This window comes from Schistocerca piceifrons, chromosome 2 (assembly GCF_021461385.2).
Source record: "Schistocerca piceifrons isolate TAMUIC-IGC-003096 chromosome 2, iqSchPice1.1, whole genome shotgun sequence".
NCBI classification, from domain to species: domain Eukaryota; kingdom Metazoa; phylum Arthropoda; class Insecta; order Orthoptera; family Acrididae; genus Schistocerca; species Schistocerca piceifrons.
In genome coordinates this window covers 174,579,855-174,599,830 of record NC_060139.1, presented here as the reverse complement: position 1 = coordinate 174,599,830, position 19,976 = coordinate 174,579,855, and the positions used below count along the sequence as shown (strand labels likewise).

The 19,976-nt window shown below is 42.5% G+C and overlaps 1 protein-coding gene across 3 annotated transcripts in view; it reads right to left on the bottom strand.

Annotated features, from left to right (window-relative positions):
* LOC124776587 (protein Mpv17-like) overlaps positions 1-19,976 on the bottom strand; it is a 76,311-nt gene that overhangs the window by 37,350 nt on the left and 18,985 nt on the right. Inside the window, exon 1 of one of the 3 annotated variants that reach the window (XM_047251646.1) lies at positions 8,859-8,880. The exons of the other annotated variants lie outside the window; for them this stretch is intronic. The gene's annotated coding sequence lies outside the window, so the exon portion shown is untranslated. Of the gene's footprint in view, positions 1-8,858; positions 8,881-19,976 lie in introns of those variants that run through there. 3 annotated transcript variants of the gene reach the window in all.

Below are 19,976 nucleotides of genomic sequence, written 5' to 3'. Positions count from 1 at the left end.
TATAAGGAGCAGCCAAATGAAAACGAGACAAATGGAAAAAATTTAGTAAACTATTTCTTATATCAAAAGTAGTCGCTCTAACTGTTAATACATTTATCCCACTTTGAGGCAGAAGGGTCAGTGCCTTCATGGAAAAATGTTTGCGATTGCCTATGGAACCATGATTTTACCCAGGCGTGCACCTCTTCGTCCGAAACGAATCGATGGCCACGAATTTCTTTCTTCGGGGCTCCAAAAATGTGGAAATCGCATGGGGAGAGTTTGTGACTGTATGTAGGATGTGTAAGGGCTTCCCAGCGAAACTTCTGTAGTAATGAAAACAACCTTGGCAATATCTGGGCGGGCATTATACTGCAGCAGAATGATGCCGTCCGTCAACATTTCTGGACGTTTGGACTTGATTGTGCGCTTCAGTTATTACAAACGTCCTCAAGAACACGTCCTTCATACGGTTCTGATGTCTCCTCATGCGATTTCCATACATATTCGTGACGGTTGACTTGCTTCGTACGAAGAAGTGCACGCCTGTGGACAATCATGGTTCCAGAATGAAATTTTCACTCTGCAGCGGAGTGTCCGCTGATACGAAACTTCCTGGCAGATTAAAACTGTGTGCCGGACCAAGACCCGAACTCGGGACCTCTGCAGGTTTCGTAGGAGAGCTTCTGTGAAGTTTGGAAGGTAGGAGACCATGTACTGGCAGAAGTACAGCTATAAGGACGGGTCGTGAGTCGTGCTTGAGTAGATCAGATGGTAGAGCACTTGTCTGCGAAAGGCAAAGGTCCCGAATTCGAGACTTGGCTCTGTGCACAGTTTTAATCTGCCAGGAAGTTTCAATCATGGTTCCATATGCAGTTGCAAACATTTTTCTGTAAGACATTGACCGTCTTGTCTCACAACTGGATAAATGTAATCTGAAATAATGAACAGTTTACTTACCCTATTCCCATCTGTCTCGTTTTCATTTCACTCCCCCTTATAGAAAGAAATTCAAATCACTTTTCATTTTTACCATCGGCCAGCAGCGTATTAAGAAGACTGCTCGCAATTGTCCGTGGGGCAACGGAGAGAGAGAGAGAGAGAGAGAGAGAGAGAGAGAGAGACGACTACTACTACTACTACTACTACTACGACGACGACGACGAAGACACATTGCTCAAAGACGCATAGAAAAATTACGACTAGAACCATTACTCGACTGAAGTACATCCCACTGCTTTAATTTGAGAGCTGGTCTTCTCGAGAGCAACGTTTCCACGTACATTTTCTTTGAAAGTTCTTGTTAAAATGTGGAGTTTCTTGACGCCTTTCTTGCATTTGTCTCATACTAACACCCGGTTTCGAGATCACGTACACTGGTAAACTGAGCTGAAAATTGGGGAAGTTGACTGTACTGTGGTGGCAAAGTGAAACTCGGCTTACATCGTCAACATATCAGTATGAGAAATATTCCATTATAAATTAAACGCCTTTTCATGCTACAGTGTTGTGTTCAAAACGATCGCTCCGATTAACTTGTTATATGTGAAAATTTTGATTCGATAACTGTAGGATAACGCTACTGTGTAACGGTTCATTTTATTAGAATTGTGCGGTGTTATCAGGAATCTGTACATTTGGCTTCGGTCATCATAAAACTCTGTATTCTTGCTGCATCTTACAAGTTGCGAGCTTTTATCATAAAACTAAGATGATAAACTGTCTCTTGTGCACTAAACATATTCATTGCGCAACTTTATAACAGAAGTCACACGAGGAGAGAGAGACGTATGAGGGGACATTTCTTATCTTCTTCCTACTGAGATCCTAAACTTCACAATTCACTATCGGAACATTCTCACTTCTCCTGTCAAAACCGAAACAGGTCGTAAAAAAAGGAATAAATTAAACAGCAACTTAGTGTGTTATATGACGTTATTTCTACAATTTATCAAAGCTGTGGAACACAATCCACAAAAAAAACCTTTGATAGATGATGAATGTCTCGAGATATTCCTTCCCTCACTTTCGCACCTTGCGGCATTCTTGTTCGACATATTAAGCTACAACCTCTGTCATTACTGGCACTTATTTCGTTCTAGTGTTGATGATCCGAGAGTCTTTCATATTGCTGCGACCTGCGACCTGCGAATGTGGCTCTGGTTCAAATGGCTCGGAGTACTATGGGACTTAACATCTGCGGTCATCAGTCCCCTAGAACTTAGAACTACTTAAACCTAACTAACCTAAGGACATCACACACATCCATGCCCGAGGTAGGATTCGAACCTGCGACCGAAGCGGTCGCGCGGGTCCAGACCGAAGTGCCTAGAACCACTCGGCCACACCGGCCGGCGCGAATGTGGCAGTTTGATCACTTGCCTAATGCTATACTGTTATACCGCCATTCGATGGAAAGGAATCAGATGCCGAAAGTAGATGTGAACCTCAGTCTTTTCAAATGATAGCCCAGTATCTTAACCAATGCATTAGTCAGTTACTCATCTTCATTGCGTTCGAACGTCATTCGTCTCGCATTTTTGTAGCACCATGAACTTGAATACGTGAGAAAACTATGGCCGGTTTTACAAAAATGAAAATTAAAATACAACTACTTAACAAATTTTCTATCTGATTTTTTTGTAGCACCATGAACATGAATGTCTGAGAAAACTGTAACAGGTTTTTAAAAAAAATTGAAAATTAAAATACAATTACATGCACATGTTTTCTTGCTGATGCTTCAAAACTTTAAACAGTAACACACATATGTAACGATGATACTTAATAATTACTACATTGACGTGACATCTTGTCAAGCATTTGTACTAGAAGAAACACATCTGACCCATTGTGTGCCCGAATGCCAAATGGTGGTAGCATTCGTCGATCACTTGTTCCAGCAGCCTGAAACCGAGTGAGGTGGCGCAGTGGCTAGCACACTGGACTCGCATTGGGGAGGACGACGGGTCAATCCCGCGCCCGGCCACCCTGATTTAAGTTTTCCGTGATTTCCCCAAATCACTGCAGGCAAATGTCGGGATGGTTCCCTTGAAAGGGCACGGCCGACTTCCTTCCCCGTCCTTCCCTAATCCGATGAGACCGATGACCTCGCTATCTGATCTCCTCCCCCAAACAACCCAATCCAGACTGAAAACAAATTTTTGTTGTTCTGTCATGTTAGCTCGTTTATTAGTTAACAACGCTATCTCAAAAATTTATTAGCGGTTAATTATAGCCGTTTGAGCAAACTGCACTTTTGTTGCGAAGGTTTTTTTCTTAGCAGTATTTTCAGATTCTCTTATGACACGTTTATGGTGGACTAGTATCTGTCACGTGTTCTGTTAACTAAAGCCATAACTATAGAATTTTTCCACAAGTTAAAATTTGCAGAGCATTCCCAGATACACGTATCATATTCGGACGATCGACAGTGAAATAAGTAGCGTATACGGTTACTAATGTCAAAGTAGCTCAGGTACAATTACATATACCAAAACTGACAGCTGGATGTATACAAACTGGCCATCAGTATCTGGAAACCCATTAGTAGACTTTGATAAGGGATATGTACATCGTTCGCCTTTATGAGGGCATTAACTCTGCTGGGGACACTTTCAGTGAGGTGTTTGAATGTCTGTGGAGGAATGGCAATCCAGTTTTCCCCAAGAGCTGATAGCAGAGCAAGTAGTGATGTTGGAGGCTGGGTCTGGAGCGAAGTCGACGTTCTAAATCATCTCAAAAGTGTTTCATTGGGTACCGGTCCATTTGATGAATGTTACTGTCCACAAACCACTGCCTCACAGATACTGCTTTGTGAGAGTGCATTGTTTGCTGATACAACTCCGAACTGTTCCTCTACTGTACTCAGTACACAACACCGTAAAACGTGTTCATACCATTCCGCATTTACCGAGCGAGGTGGCGCAGTGGTTAGACACTGGACTCGCATTCGGGACGACGACGGTTCAATCCCGCGTCCGGCCATCCTGATTTAGGTTTTCCGTGATTTCCCTAAATCACTCCAGGCAAATGCCGGGATGGTTCCTCTGAAAGGGCACGGCCGACTTCCTTCCCCATTCTTCCATAATCCGATGAGACCGATGACCTCGCTGTCTGGTCTCCTTCCCCAAAACAACCAACCAACCATTCCGCATTTAATGTTTTCTTAAGCAGAATAAGAAGACCACGCACTAACCACGAAAAACACTCCCGTAGCGTAACACCACCTCCTCCGTACTTCACTGTTAGCACTAAACATAAGGGCAGCTAACGTTCTCCAGGCATTCGCCAAATTCAAACCTTTACATCGGATTACCACAGGGTAGAGCGTGATTCGTCACTCCAAATCATTCGTTTCCAATCATCTACAGTTCAGTGGCGTTGCTCTTTACACCATTCAAGCCTCGCTTAGCACCGGCTACAGAAATGTATGGATTATGAGCAGATGCTCGACCACTGTACTTCATTCTGTTTAACTCTCTATGCACAGTCGTACTAGCTGGACTTCTGGTAGCACCTTGGAACTCACGAGTGTTTCCTCCTGATGATTTCGCGCCATTTTTACAACCACCTCACAATGATCGACGGCCTCTGTACTTCAGTACATAAGGTCTGCTGGTCTAGGTTTAGCTGTGGACGTTCCTTAGCGTTTCTACACCATAATCGCGTTACCAACAGCCGACTTGGATTGACTTAGAAATGTTGAAACGCCCCTGATGGATTTGTTTCTCAGATGCCATCCAGTGCCTAGTTCACGTTCGTAGCCACTGAGCGCCCCTGACCAACCCATTCTGCTGTATTGCCTCTCTACTGACAATACTTTTTTTTTTCACTTTCATTCCCACCTCTGACGGAGGTGGGCAGGCTGTCTGAGGGCATGCTGGCGTCCTTTTCAGCCATAGGGGCTTTACATACTTATTTTTTGTTACAATTTATTTTTCTGGCAAGTGCGTTTGTCATATATGGTTTCCAATTTTGTTACAAGTATTACAGTACATTCCTTTTTTTAATGTTTTAAGTAACGTTATTTTAATATAATGTAGGTTTTAATAAAAATAAAAGACTTAATAAAGACAAAAGACATATATATGGACAACAGAAAGGCAGTATGAGAAAGGATAAGTACATAAGAAGGTTGAAGATATATAAGTTAAGTGTAATTTATAAGTAATTTGCTACTATTGACATGGTAAGAAAATTTAGATTAAATTTTGCCTTAAAAATCTTTGATATGCAACATAACGACGGCGACGTCAGACATTGCTTAAGCAAATTTACCATGAATAAAACAAACATCTACAAAAGTAGGACATGATCACGAAAATGTTCAGTTTGGCGAGCGCCATGTGGCCCCCAGCCCAACAACAACCATTGACGACATTGAAAAAGTGAAGAAAATGATGATGCCGAATCACTATAATAAAGGTCGATGATAATGTTGGCATATCACCTGTCTCGTGAAAAGCAATTTTTTCTGCTTTTTTCTTTGGCACGAAACTTGGGCCATTCGAAAGTTCTTGAATTTAGACCAAGAGCAGTGCCGAACGAACATTGCTAGGGAGTTGCTGAATGATTTTCACGTTGTTTCAGGGCTGCTCAAACGGCGATGAAACATAGCTGTATGGATACCTCGCCGGAACTAAGGTCCAATCGTCCCAATTGGAGCTTCCTGAAGAGCTGAGACTATTCGTCCAATTCGATCGAATGTGTTGCTCCGTGTGCTCTTCGATTTCAGAGATGTAGTATACTAGGAGTTTTGCTATCAGTAGTACGGTCAATTGAGAGTATTGCCTGATTGTCCTATTCCGTTAGGTTAGGTTAGTGTTTTTTAACGTCCTGTCGACAACGAGGTCATTAGAGACGGAGCGCAAGTTGGGGTTAGGGAAGGATATCGGCCGTGCCCTTTCAAAGGAACCATCCTGGCATTTGCCTGAAACGATTTAGGGAAATCACGGAAAATCTAAATCAGGATGGCTAGAGACGGGATTGAACCGTCGTCCTCCTATTCCGTCTGCGTGAAGTAATATGGAAATACCTAAACATTTGTAAGAGAAATCCAAGGCAATCGCACCACGACAACGCTTCTGCTCCTGCTTCTACACTTCACTGCATGGTCGGGAATTTTTACCCAGAAACAAAACATTATAATGGCTCACTTGCCGTATTCGCCTGCTATCTCTTCTTACCAATATCGAGCTGTAAGTGACGATGAAAGGACGCTATTTTGCCATAATTAACGACGCTGAATCCTTAAAGGAGCTAAGCGCCATACCAAAAATTGCGTTCCAAAAGTGTTGCGAAAATTCGCAATAGCATGGTACAAATATATAATACATTGTTATTTGACATTGTCAAGTTGGGAGACAGTCGATCTGTTGTGTTAAAATGTGTGGATCAAAATCCTAGGTCACGATCGCTAAAATTCCTTTAGTGAGTACTAGTTTCAGCTCACTGACGAGCCATCTTCAGATCACTAAAAATTATCACGTAATTCAGTGTGGTATCAGCCACCACGCATTACGCACCCATTTGACATTCGTAATACGAGGGGGGGCCAAAAGAATCCGGATTTTTGTCATAAAAAATTTATTGATGAACCTTTTTACACAATTACTTCAGTCACCTTCAAAATACTCTCCATTACATGCGATGCACTTGTCAGGTCTCTTTTCCCACTGTTGGAAGCATGTTTGGAACTCTTCAGGTTTGATATTGTCCAGTGCCCTTTGCGAAGCTTTTTTACCGCCTCCACATCGTCATTACGCTCCCATTTTAGCGTTTTTTTCATTCGTGGAAATAAGAAAAAGTCGCACGGGGCTAGGTTCGGCGAATACGGAGCGAGGGAACGACAGACCAACTCTGAGATGCCAAATAGTGGGTCACTCGTAATGCCGTGTGTGCTGAAGCGTAGCGTGATGCAGAAACCAGTCACCTGATCGCCAAAGTTCCGGGCGTTTCCTCCTCACATCCTCTCGCAGACGCCTTAAAACGTCCAAGTAAAAGTGCTGGTTAACAGTCTGGCCAGGGGGTACGAATTCCCGATGCACAATTCCACGAACATCAAAAAAGACAATGATCATCGTCTTCACATTTGACCTCACTTGCCTTGCTTTTTTTGGTCTGGGAGAGTTGGGAGTCCTCCAGTGGCTTGACGATTGCTTGGTTTCTGGGTCATACCAGTAGCACCGACTCTCATCCCCTGTAATGAATTTGTTCAAGAAGTTTGGATCACGTGCAATCTCTGTTTTCAAGCCCTGACATACATTCATGCGGATGGTTTTTTGCTCCAACTGATTCCTGTCTCTGCTGAAATTTGGTCGATCGTTGGGCGACGATCCTCTTTGATCTTTTGGCGGACCTTTTCAATGTTCTTCTCATTTCGCGATGTTGAAGGGCGTCCAGAGCGAGTTTGGTCTTCAACACACATCTCACTACGTTTAAAGCGCCCAAACCACTCGAAAACCTGTGTGCGGCTCATAGCGTCCTCCTGGAAAGCTTCCTGAAGCATTTAGTGTGTCTCCGTTGCAGTTTTTTTTAAACAGGAAACAAAATTTCACACACACTCTTTGTTCTTTTAAAGTTGCCATAACGACTTCGCAGAGGTAATCCGCCAACAGTCATAGAAACAATACCACACTTGCAGGTTCAGCTCTACACTGGCGCCTTCTGCACAGCTGTTTCATGAAGGTCTCTACTAACACCATCTAGCGTGAGAACCCTGCACTACGTCTACGAGTGGCAGCGCCCTCGGAGTCCTGTTTCTTTTGCATCCCCCCTCGTACAGCTATTTCCTTCTTCCTGTAGTGATACACCATATTTACATCCACATATGGACTAAATGATAGTTACCACTGCCAATCACATTGCATTTAAACATAACTGTGGCAATATGAGCACTGGAGATAAATGGCTGACATTGTAAATTATGTAACCATGACGACCTTCTTTACTGTGTACATGACAACAAGAGCGATTCAACTCAACAGATTATGACGATGTGTAATGCCAGGTGGCTGATACACACTGAATTAATGATCTGAAGATGGGTCGTCGCCGGCCGGTGTGGCCGAGCGGTTCTAGGCGCTTCAGTCTGGAACCGCGCGACAGCTACGGTCGCAGGTGAGAATCGTGCCTCGGGCATGGATGCATGTGATGTCCTTAGGTTAGTTAGCTTTAAGTAGTTCTAAGTTCTAGGGGACTGATGACCGCAGATGTTAAGTCCCATCGTGCTCAGAGCCATTTGAACCATTTTTGATGGGTCGTCAATGAGCTGAAACTAGAAGTCAGTAAAGGAATTTTAGTGATCTTGATCTAGGATTCTGATCCACACATTTTATTTGCATATCACCTCATGGAGAGTACCTTAAAAGGAACAAAATTAATATTGGCAAACAACTGAATAAAATAATGAAATTTTCGTGTTATTTTTCTCGTTGTTCTCCTACTTTAGATTATTCCCGTAGACGAACAAATATTTCATTCTGGGCAAACATTATTTATCACTTATACTCCAAATTCGAAGGCGCTACACAAGAAACATGGTTGTGGTACCCATCGACGGCACTGCACGTTCGCTAGTGGTTGTGAAGGATGAATGCTACAGCACATAAAATACAAACTGAAAATACAGATTGAAAAAAAAAACATAGAAGAAAAAGCATAGCCCTCTAAATAGAGAACCTACTCTGTAAGGAAGTCGGATGTGTCATTCCAGGGATTTTTGCAATGCAATGTACAACAATATCTTTACCCAATTCGTTCGCGACTTAGGAATAAAAGTTCGATTTCGGATGAAACAGAGGTAAACAGTGTTTTGCTATGTGGGTGTCATCCCTTCTCGAACTTCCACATCAATGTACATAAGATTATAGTCCTACCTCAGACACAGAGCGATCCAAGGAAGTTCGCAGCACCCGAGAGGTTGCCGTCAGGTGGAGAGCACAATGACAAACTACACAAACGTTTCACGGTGCTGCTATTTTCATACGTGAATATCCACTTGGCCTCGACGGGGATATTCGGTTTGATACCACAGATAAGAAAATGACGCGGCGCTATTATACCCACTTTAACGAGGGCAACGTACATATCTTTTAATTGCATAACAGAGATGGCTGATAAAAGTGTAACTCGTGTGTTACTGGACGTCGAAACATTCTCTGTAAACAATTTTTGTTATTACGATATCAAAACGTAATACACTTACAGTAAGCACGCCCAGATACTCTTGAGAGCAACTTTGATGTATCCGTCCTGCTCAAAAGTATTACGACCGTACCGATTTATTTTTCCCACTGTTTGCTTACTTCGTTTCGGGTGAATACCGGGATGGTTCCTTCTACATGGCTTATGATATTCCGCGAGAGCTCTAACTTCCCTTATTTTATTACGATGATTTTTTCTCCCTCTGTAGGTCGGCGTCAAAAGATATTCTCGCATTCGTAGGAGAAAGTTGGTGATTGAAATTTCGTAAGAAGATTCCGCCGCAACTAGAAACGCCTTTGTTTTAATGATATCCATCCCAAATCCTGTATCATGTCAGTGACATTCTCTCCCCTATTTCTCGATAGTACAAAACGTGCTGCTCTTCTTTGAAGTTTTTCGATGCACTCCGTTAATCGCATCTGGTAAGGATCCCATACCGCGAGGCAGTACTCCAAACGAGGACGGACAGGCGTGGTGTAGGCAGTCTCTTTAGTAGATCTGTCACATTTTCTAAGAGTTCTGCCAATAAAACGCAGTCTGTGGTTTGATTTCCCCACAACATTTTCTGTCTTCTTTCCAATCTAAGTTGTTCGTAATTGTAATTCCTAGGTATTTAGTTGAATTTACTGCCTGTAGATTTGGTTGATTTATCGTGTGACCGAAGTTTAACGAATTCTTTTTAGTACTCATGTGGATGACCTCACACTTTTCATTATTTGGGGTCATTTGCCAATTTTCGCACCTTACACATATCTGTTCTAAATCGTTTTGCAGTTTGTTTTGATCTGCTGATGACTTTACTGGACGATAAACGACAGTATTATCTGCAAACAATCTAAGACGGCTCCTCAGATTCTCTCCCAAATCGTTCATGTAGATAAGGAACAACACAGGACCTATAACACTACCTTGGGGAACGCCAGAAATCTCTTCTGTCTTACGTGATGACTTTCCGTCATTTACTACGAACTGTCACCTCTCTGACAGGAAATCGCGAATTCAGTTACGTAACTGGGACGATATTCCATAAGCACGCGATTTCACTACAAGCCGCTTGTGTGGAACAGTGTCAAAAGCCTTCTGGAAAACTAGAAATATGGAATCAATTTGAAAACCCTTGTCAATAGCACTTAGCACTTCGTGTGAGCAAAAAGCTAGTTGTGTTTCACATGAACGATGTTTTCTAAATCCGTTTTCACCTTGAGTCAATAGACCATTCTCTTCGAGGTTATTCATAATGTTCACATCCAATATATGTTCCAAAATCCTGCTGCGTATCGACGTTAATGATACGGGTCTGTATTTTAGTGGATTACTTCTACTATCTTTCTTGAATATTGGTGTGAACTGTCCAACTTTCTAGTCTTTGGGCACGGATCTTTCGTCGAGTGAGTGGTTCTGTATGATTGTTAAGTATGGAGATAGTGCATCAGCATACTCTGAAGGGAACCTAATTGGTATACAGTCTGGGTCGGAAGACTTGCTTTTATTAAGTGATTAAGTTGCTTCACTACTCCGAAGACATCAACTTCTAAGTTACTCATGTTCTCATCTGTTCTTGATCCGAATTCTGGAATATTTACTTTGTCTACTTTGGAGAAGTCTGTGTTTAGTAACTCTGCTTTGGCAGTACGAGCAGGATCTGTTTGGATTGCCAGGTTTCGCGACAAAGTTTCGTTGTGAAAACCATTATAGGCATCCCGTATTTGAAGTCCGTGTTAAATTCAGAGCTTCTGTAAAAGATTGCCTATCTTGGAAATTTTGCGCTCGTTTAAATTTGGCATGCTTTTTTTCGTTGTTTCTGCAAGAGCGTTCTGACCCGCTCCATCGTTTGTTAATTAACTGCCGGGCCTTGTGGCCGAGCGGTTCTAGGCGCTTCAGTCTGGAACCGCGCGACCGCTAAGGTAGCAGGTTCGAATCCTGCCTTGGGCATGGTTGTGTGTGATGTCCTTAGGGTAGTTAGGTTTAAGTAGTTCTAAGTTCTAGGAGACTGATGACCTCAGATGTTTAGTCCCATACTGCTCCGAGCCATTTGAAACTTTTTTTTTTTAATTAACTTGTTATAAGTCTCTCAACTGCTGTCGGTACTATTTCTTTGAATTCAAGCCACATCTGGTCGACACTTACATCGTTAATTTGGACGGAGTGGAGATTGTGTCTCAGGAAGGCGTACAAGTGAATTTTTGCCTGCTTTTTTGAACAGGTGCATTTTTGTTGGGGGGTTACAACATTCAGTCTCGCTACGACAACCCTGTGTTCTATAATCCATGTATCTGTTTTGATGCTCTTTATTAGCTCAGGATTATTTATTGCTAAGAGGTCAAGTGTGTTTTCACAACCGTTTACTATTCGCTTGGGCTCATGAACTAAATGCTCGCAAAAATTTTCAGAGAATGCGTTTAGCACAATTTTGGATGATGTTTTACGCGTACCTCGGCAATTAAACATATATTTTCGCTAACATATTGAGGGTGAATAAAAGTCACCACCAACTATGGTTGTATGAGTCGGGCACGTGTTTTAAAGTTTTCTTTGACCCTTTCAGCAACTGTGCCTTCTGAGTTGGGAGGACGGCGTAAGAATCCAATTATTTTATTCCGGTTACCAAGAATGAAGTCTGCCCATGCTAACTCACAGGAAATATCTACTTCAACTTCGCTACAAGAAAAAATACTACTAACAGCAACAAACACGATACTGCTAACTGTGTTTAGCCTATCCTTTCTCAACACCTTTAGGTTCTTCCCAAAACTTTCGGCTGAACTTATCTGCGGCTTTAGTGTTTTCAGTGCCTATAACTATTTGAGTAACAGTGATTCCTATTAGCGCTTGGAGAGCTCTGGTACTTTCACAACACAGCTACAACAGTTTACAATCGTTATGCCGGTGGTTCCTAGAACTACTGAAGCTCTTTTTGTGTTTACACTCTATCCTAAAAAACCGCCCAGTCCACGCAACACAGCCCCTGCAACCCGTACAGCTGCCTCCTGACCTATTCAGCAGAACCCGAAACCCAGCCACCCTATGATGCAAGTCGAGGAATCTGCAGCCTACACGGTCGCGGAATCACCGAAACTTCTGATTTAGACCTTCCCCTCGGCTCTGTACCAGAGGTCCGTTATCGGCCCTGTCGACTATGCTGCAAATGGTATAGACGCTGTATTTCCTAGTGTCCGACCGAAATCACGATTCCGTTTCTGGAATTTTGAACATATGAAAGCATACTGATGATGAATCACTGCGGAAACAATTCGCAAGCGCATACTCTTAATTACGTTGTTGCATCGACCTCTTCATGAACCATCTTCGCCCGTTCAGAGTGGAGCGCATAAACGCTGGATCTGTGTTGGAGGGCAGCTGGACTAAAATCTCTGTCCAGTTCTCCTGATTTAGCATTTCAAGGCGTGCTAAAATTTCATTCACCAACGTCACAACCTATTCTTTGAACCATGCATTTCCACTCCGCCTCTTAATTTATGTGGGATGACTAAAGGACTGTAAACACCATATAAAGGCTGGATGTGAACTCTACAATGGTTGTTCATAGAGTTTTCTTTAGTGGCTTATCTAAGGCTCTCACAGCCTTCAGTAGTTCGTTGCTGAGTAGTCTCATTCCTCAAAGGAGTGAACGGAGAATTCAACAAAACGAAAATGTACCTCAGAAACTTCGTAGTAGGTATTCTTTGCACACAATGTTAGAAACATAGGTGTACGATTCTTGCATCAACGAACTGGTCTTCGTAGTGTACTCCATGGGCAGCTCGGCCAACAGATATGATACCAATGGACTTTTTCTCCTGGGATTACCTGAAGACTCTTGCTTAATCAACGACAGTCCAATACAGACATGAATGGATCTGGCTACCAGGATTGTCTCTGTTGCATTGCTGTATATTCTGTCATGATCAAAATAGAATATCTGATCAGAATGTTCGACATTCTGCACAGTTGCACACAAGAAACAGTTTTGTGTTAGTGGATGATTCTGTCACTACTTTGTTGGAAATTCCTCGATTATTAATGAAAAAAGAAACCGTGGATATTCTACACTATTTATCGTTTGAAGACGTCATGAAGCCGAATAACGAGACAAATACATACAGTAAAAAACTATAGCTGGTGTTTTTATTGATAGACAGCTTTGCACTGTAACTGAATAAATATTGAACAATGTCGATACATTGTTCATCATTCATCTAATTTCTTACGTAGATTTATGAAAGCAAGTTTTATCAGCCATCAGAATACAATTAACAGCTAATTATTTTTTATTGCAAACTCAATCAGGCAGCACTCAGAGATATTGTATGCCGATTTATCAACATTCACTTACTCTGGCGCTAACCACTGTAATGTAAGTAACAGACCACTCAGCAAACATTTCTGAAGAAGTTCTGATAGTATGTCGGTGCTGTTCCTATTTGTTCTTTATTAAGTCTCCCATCTGCTTGGGGGTCTCTCTGAATGATCCAATAATTAAAATCCTGGGTACGTATTCTGAAGGAAAATGGTTACAGAGGGCAGAAACAGTGGTTAACAGGTAAATGACAGAGGGGGGTAAATTACTTTAAATCTTGAGGTGTGGTATTACATCCCCAAGCAAATTTCATGCCAGTTTAGACGGTATCCAAATATATAGAAAAAGAACAAACATTACTATAGACAAGGTGTTTCAAAGGAAAGTTTATATTTGAAGAGCTCTGCAAACGCGCAACAAATCGGAGGAGAGTAGACGGAGGGGTGGAGGGGAGGTACGAAAACAGTGATTTGGCGACTGTAGCTTGGAGGAAATTATGCAGTGTTCATAGATTACGTAATGTAAAGGATGTTTCGAGTGTTCCCCTTATCCAGAAATGGATCAAAACGTTTCAGGAGACCCGGGTCAACACTGGCCAACAAATTCCGGGCGACCGGGGCAACCAAGAAAGGGCGAATCTATGGACAGAGTAAATCAGTCTGTTCGTGACGATCCACCTGTAAGCATGCAATTTCTTTAAAGGTGCACAGTCAATCACTCCACCGAATTCTGCAAAAAGACCTTAAACTGCACCCTAACAAAGTCCAATTGGCGCAAGAATTAAAGCATCAGAATGCCAGACATAGGCTGCAGTTCGTTAATGATGTGACTAAGTGCCCTTCATTTAACAGCATCTTGTTTTCTGACGAGGATTATTTTCACCTGAACGGTCATGTCAATAAACAAAACTGCCGATAATAGAGTGCAACTAATCTTATACAGAAGCATGAGAAACCCTTTCATCCGTCGAAAGTTACTGTGTGGCTGCGATGTCGTCTCTAGGAATAACTGATGCATAGTTTTTCAAGGGCGAGAGTGGTCGTGCAGTTACAGTGAAGTCCAAATGTAATGTGACGATGTTGGTGCCTGAACTGCAAAACTTTCCTGACTCTAACCAAATAACATGGTTTCAGCAAGACGGGGCCACAGCACGCACATCCAATGCGTCTGAACTGCGAGTTCATGGAATTTCCGTGGGAAATCGATCTCCTGGAGGGGTGACATAATTGGGCCCCCACGCTGTCCAGAATTGAGCCCTATGGATTTTTTTTCTTATTGGTATATGTCAAATCTAAAATGTATGTTAATAATTCAACTTCTCTGGGACAACTGAAAGAAAATATCCATAGCGAAGTGGCAATCACCCCAGTGTCTCCGCGCCGAGCCGTCATGCAAAATTTTGTTCATCGTTTAAATGAATGCCTTAGGCGTGCTGGATTGCATTTAAGTGATATTGTTTTTAAGAAGTAAGTTTCTAAATTGTATTTTCCATAACAAAAAATGATTTTGTCGATAGACTTCAAACTCGATTTTGTTTTGACACATCAAGTATAAACATTCTTTTGAGGCACACTGTACTTTAGGGTATACGTAAGCAAATACCTTAATCTTAGTATTTACAGCAGTATCTCGACATCAGTACAGACGCAGTTTTTCCATAAAGAACAATCATGGACGTTCGCATAAATTTTTCCACGAAGGGCAAGATACAAATGTTTCCATGTTTGAAATAACTCTTTCGGCGAGTTTGAAACAAGCCGTTTCCCAAAAACAAAAACTGAAGTAGACAACAAATGCACAAACATCTTACATCTTAAATGATTCCTAGTTTTCCACTTTCTATTTCTTGGGTAGATTACTTTGATATATAAATGCTAACCATATTTCAACAGTCCATACAAAGTTCATCCTTTTATGTTACTTATGTAATATGGATGGCATATTTTCGATTCCACAATCAGATATTGCAACTTTATGTGATTAAATCCAGGGTATCCTTTGTGTTATGAAATAACACTTGAAATGTTCTCAGTAAAATATTTAGTCATAGGTAGTTCCATAATATTAACTTGAAACTGAAAATTAAAAATCTGAACTAGAAAACAAGCAAGAGCGATTGAGAATTGTTGGATATCTAGAACTGAATAAACTGGGAATAAACATTTAAAAGAAGTCTTATTCAACTCATGCGTCTAATTAAATCAGGTGATGCCATAACCGGCATAACACTTTGCTTACAGGACTCCATATTAATGAGAATTGCACAACTGTCATGTTTTTTATACTTTTATTCTTTGTTTACTGTTGTTTACTTGTGTCCTTAGTCCTGCAATATGTTAAATGTTGGCTAACAAAACTCAAGCTGAACAAAGTGTTTTTTTGAAAACTATATTTTTTGGGTTGGTTAGGTAAAGCATAGCCCACAGACAGTATACAATTACACAATGTAGGAAATTTCCCGAAACCTCACTCAAACTGACCAGTAGAATCGACTTCTAAAAACCTAGACCTGAACTAAGGCAGTCTTCGCCTGTCCAGTTTATCACATTATTGTGCAGCCATGCCGACTAGACCTGGATAATTAATAGCTCTGACATCACGTTACATCCCAAACAAAGTTGAGGCCCCAATTTGTAGAGAGAACATGTTTTCAAATTTTAAATTTCACTTTTTTCCCCAGTCTTCTAGCGCGAAAAATTGTATTTTGTTTTATCGACAGATCCTTTGCTCCCATAAATTAAGTATAAATTTACAAATCTACATGGGCATGTTCTACAAAGTCTACTACAATACCTCTGACGTATAAAACTGAATGTATAACTAGCAAGCGATCATGGGTCTGTTTCGTCCACAGAGAAACAGCTGAGTACTGTTGCGATTCATTTGTGCAGCTGGGGCAGGACGCATCCTTGAGATAACTGAGGATAGATGACAGGCATGTATTACACGACCACGATATTATTAAACGTGGCCTCCTGTGGCCATTAACGGAAACAGGCGGTGATGTTACAGTAAACAAATACTGTGATTACTAAGGAAAACACATCACACTATAAACGATTTCAAGACCGCTGTGTGTTTACTGTCCAGAGTTTCAGTTCATCCTCGTGAAATATCACGATAACAGTCCACGATAGGTCACCCGAAGCGCCCTCTCTTCCAGATGCAATAATATTGTGGTCGTCTGATACCCTGAAGCCACGTTTATGTTATGCTGGAAATCAGCGTATAACGGTGTTGGATCGGTCCCTTTCTACAGTTTGATAAGAGCTGCACGAGGAAGTGACAGAGAAAAGATTGAGTGTTCTATTTCTGCAATATTCTGTAAGGTTGCGCACCCAACTTGACTGCAAAATATCGCTGAAACCTCTGCCACACCGACTGGCACAATTTCCCGTGGAAAAAAATTGTAATTGCTTAAGTCACAGTATGAGGGAAGATTGGAAAGTAACTTTCAATAATTTTATTACCAGGAAGATTAATAGGTAATAAAAAATCACAAATGAACTTACTTGCATCTTTTACCTACTTTCCTACATAGTTACCAACTTTCTCAACACATTTCTCCCATCGTTATACCAGTTTCAATATGCCCAGTTCACAGAAGGCCGTTTGATTGAAGTATAGCCATCTGCGGACTGCTGATTTCATTTCCGCATCTGTCGCAAAGCGTTGGCCGCCCAGGAATTTCTTCACGGGAACAAGCAGATGAAAGTCCGACAGTGCAAGCAAGGTCTGGAGTGTATAATGGATGCTGGACACACCTCCCACCCAAATCTGGCGGTTTTCTCACGAATAGGAGCAGCAACATAGGGCTGAGCATTGTCATGGAGTTTGTCAAAAAAACTGTCCAAATGGCTCTGAGCACTATGGGACTTAACTTCTGAGGTCATCAGTCCCCTACAACTTAGAACTACTTAAACCTAGCTAACCTAAAGACATCACACATATCCATGCCCGAGGCATGATTCGAACCTGCGACCATAGCGGTGGTGCGGTTCGACTGTAGCGCGTAGAACCGCTCGGCCACCCCGGCCGGCGAAGTTTGTCACAAAAGCATTAATGTTGTGGATTTCGTCACGAAGGGCACACCACAACTTCAGCAAAGTTTTAATGTAGGCTGCAGTATTCACAGTGATCCCGTATTCAGTTGGCAACTATGTAGGAAAGTAGGTAAAAGATGCAAGTAAGTTCAATTGTGATTTTTTTATTACCAATTAATCTTTCTGGCAATAAAATTATTGAAAGTTACTTTCCGATCTTCCCTCGTACTGTAACTTAAGCAATTACAATTATTTCTTTTTCCACAGGAAATTGGGTCAGTCTCTTGGTGTGGCAGAGGTTTCAGCTATATTTTGCAATCAAGTTGGGTGTGCAACCTTACAGAATATTGCAGAAATAGAACCCTCAATCTTTTCTCTGTCACTTCCTCGTGCAGCTCTTATCAAACTGTAGAAAGGAACCGATCCAACACCACTACACGCTGATTTCCAGCACAATAAAACATGGTAACAGGGTATTAATCGACCACAATGTTATTGCATCTGCAAGTGAGGGCACTTCGGGTGACCTATCGTGAATTGTTATCGTGATATTTCACGAGGATAAACTGAAACACTGGACAGTATACACACAGCGGTCTTGAAATCGTTTATAGTGTGATGTGTTTTCCTTAGTAATCACAGTATTTGTTTACTGTAACGTCACCGCCTGTTTCCGCTAATGGCCACAGGAGGCCAAGTGCAATAATATCATGGTCATGTAATATGTGTCTGTCAACTGTCCTCAGTTATCTCAAGGATGCCTTCTGCCCTAGCTGCAAAACTGAATTGTAACAGTACTCAGCCAATAACACACCATGCTTATCCCAGAACAATGTCACAAGGATTTTTGTAGCAGATTAAGTCACGTCGAATTTTTTCTCGTACTGTGAAACCAACCTGTTTTCGCCCCATAGAGGCCTACTTGGTTTTGGGCATGTGCTGGTACGCCCACAACTCGTCACCAGTGACAATTCCTTTCAGAAAATTATACTCTTCTGTGGCGTAACGTGTTAAGTGATCCAAGCCGGTCTTCAATCGCTGGCCTTTGTGATTGTCTGTCAGGTTCTTAGGCACTCAGGGAGCGTTAACTTACGGAAGTTCAAAGTGTCATCAAAAATATCGTACACCACACCATAGGAAATGTTGAAATGCTGCAATAAGTTAAGCAGTTACATGCGCCAGTCGTTCGAAATTTCTGCCTCAATGGCTCCGACATTCTGGGGGTTGCAGCTATTACATCTGCCCAGAGCGTGGCGAATCACTAAGGTTCACAAGGCCCTCTTGGAAGAATGCGCACCACCTGGAGATATTGCTACAGTTCCTACAGTCTTCCCCATACATGCCACCAAAGTCCCTGTGAATTTCACTCGGTTTATGCGCTTTGACCCACAAATATCTTCTCTTCTTAAACTTACAACAATAACACGCACGCCATGTTTGTTTTGCAGTACATGCGTCTCTCACTAGTGCTACACAAGAAAACAAACCACCATCTGTAGCGCAAACTTCAAACTACACTCCTGGAAATTGAAATAAGAACACCGTGAATTCATTGTCCCAGGAAGGGGAAACTTTATTGACACATTCCTGGGGTCAGATACATCACATGATCACACTGACAGAACCACAGGCACATAGACACAGGCAACAGAGCATGCACAATGTCGGCACTAGTACAGTGTATATCCACCTTTCGCAGCAATGCAGGCTGCTATTCTCCCATGGAGACGATCGTAGAGATGCTGGATGTAGTCCTGTGGAACGGCTTGCCATGCCATTTCCACCTGGCGCCTCAGTTGGACCAGCGTTCGTACTGGACGTGCAGACCGCGTGAGACGACGCTTCATCCAGTCCCAAACATGATCAATGGGGGACAGATCCGGAGATCTTGCTGGCCAGGGTAGTTGACTTACACCTTCTAGAGCACGTTGGGTGGCACGGGATACATGCGGACGTGCATTGTCCTGTTGGAACAGCAAGTTCCCTTGCCGGTCTAGGAATGGCAGAACGATGGGTTCGATGACGGTTTGGATGTACCGTGCACTATTCAGTGTCCCCTCGACGATCACCAGTGGTGTACGGCCAGTGTAGGAGATCGCTCCCCACAACATGATGCCGGGTGTTGGCCCTGTGTGCGTCGGTCGTATACAGTCCTGATTGTGGCGCTCACCTGCACGGCGCCAAACACGCATACGACCATCATTGGCACCAAGGCAGAAGCGGCTCTCATCGCTGAAGACGACACGTCTCCATTCGTCCCTCCATTCACGCCTGTCGCGACACCACTGGAGGCGGGCTGCACGATGTTGGGGCGTGAGCGGAAGACGGCCTAACGGTGTGCGGGACCGTAGCCCAGCTTCATGGAGACGGTTGCGAATGGTCCTCGCCGATACCCCAGGAGCAACAGTGTCCCTAATTTGCTGGGAAGTGGCGGTGCGGTCCCCTACGGC